This window comes from Arachis duranensis, chromosome 9 (genome assembly GCF_000817695.3).
Source record: "Arachis duranensis cultivar V14167 chromosome 9, aradu.V14167.gnm2.J7QH, whole genome shotgun sequence".
In the NCBI taxonomy this organism is placed as follows: Eukaryota; Viridiplantae; Streptophyta; class Magnoliopsida; order Fabales; family Fabaceae; genus Arachis; species Arachis duranensis.
The window spans coordinates 30,366,881-30,368,871 of NC_029780.3; positions in this window are offsets into that span (position 1 = coordinate 30,366,881).

Sequence of the window (1,991 nt, forward strand, 5' to 3'; positions counted from 1 at the left end):
ATTGCTGGAAAGCCCAGGATGTCTACTTTCCAATGCCGTTGAGAGCGCGCCAATTGGGCTTCTATAGCTCCAGAAAATCCACTTCGAGTGCAGGGAGGTCAGAATCCAACAGCATCTGCAGTCCTTTTCAGTCTCTGAATCAGATTTTTGCTCAGGACCCTCAATTTCAGCCAGAAAATACCTGAAATCACAGAAAAACACACAAACTCATAGTAAAGTCCAGAAAAGTGAATTTTAACTAAAAACTAATAAAAATATACTAAATACTAACTAAATCATACTAAAAACATACTAAAAACAATGCCAAAAAGCGTACAAATTATCCGCTCATCACAACACCAAACTTAAATTGTTGCTTTTCCCCAAGCAACTGAAAATCAAAATAGGATAAAAAGAAGAGAATATACTATAGACTCCAAAGTATCAAGGAAACTTAGCTCCAATTAGATGAGTGGGACTAGTAGCTTTTTGTTTCCGAACAGTTTTGGCATCTCACTCTATCCTTTGAAGTTCAGAATGATTGGCATCTATAAGAACTCAGAACTCAGATAATGTTATTGATTCTCCAAGTTAAATATAATGATTCTTGAACATAGCTAGTGTATGAGTCTTGGCTGTGGCCCAAAGCACTCTGTTTTCCTGTATTACCACCGGATACATACATGCCACAGACACATAATTGGGTGAACCTTTTCAGATTGTGACTCAGCTTTGCTAGAGTCCCCAATTAGAGGTGTCCAGGGTTCTTAAGCACACTCTTTTTGCCTTGGATCACAACTTTATTTCTTTCTTTTTCTTTCTTTTTTTTTTTCGAAAATATTTTTTTTTGTATTCACTGTTTTTTCTTGCTTCAAGAATCAATCTGATGATTTTTTTAGATCCTCAATAACAGTTCTCTTTTTCCTTCATTCTTTCAAGAGCCAACAATTTTAACATTCTCAAAACAACAAATTCAAAAGACATATGCACTGTTCAAGCATTCATTCAGAAAACACAAAGTATTGTCACCACATCAAACTAATTCAACTAGTTTCAAGGATAAATTCGAAATCCTATACTTCTTGTTCTTTTGTGATTAAAGCATTTTTTATTTAAGAGAGGTGATGGATTCATAGGACATTCATAGCTTTAAGACATGAATTTTAAATTTTATTAATTATGAATTAAGAACAAGACTAAAAAATAGATATAAGATGAGACTAGAAAATAAAAATAGAAAACAAAAAAAAAAGATTAAATAGGCTCCTAATGATAGAGGTTTTCACAGAGTTAGGACTCAACAACCTTAATTTTGAGAAGTGGATGCTCCCTCAAATTGAGAGGAGAATTTCTGGCGCTTCAGCTCTTGGAGTTCACGCCCCTGCTTCTCTTGTTCCTTCAGCAATTTGCAGAGCATGCAGTTCTGATTCTGCTGTTCTTCCTTAAGTTGCTCCATAGTCTATTGCAACTTGTTGATAGATGCTTCTAGGCTGGCCCAGTAGCCAATTTCAGGAAATTCAGGGAGGAACTCCTGCGCCCTCCTTTTGATAGAGTTGTCTTGCATTTGTCCTTCCATTGACTTCTTGGTGATTGGATGTTCAATGGGTATGAATTCATCTACTCCCATCTTTACCCCAGCCTCTTTACAGACAAGGAGATCAAGCTTGGATAAGCCAATTTGGCTTCAGTGGAATTCTTATTTGCAATTGTGTAGATCTCACAAGCAATCACATGATGAACCTCCACTTTTTTCCAAGCATAATGCAATGAATCATCACTGCTCTCTTGATAGAGACCTCAGAACGGTTGCTAGTGGGCAATATGGAACGCCCAATAAAGTCTAGCCAACCTCTTGCAATTGGTTTGAGGTCTCCCCTCTTGAGTTGGTTTGGGACACCCTTTGAATTGGTTATCCACTTAGTCCTTCCGGATTCTCTTGAATGCCGCCATCAGTTCTAGCTTATACCACGAAGATTCTAATTAAAGAATCCAAGAGATATCTACTTAATCTA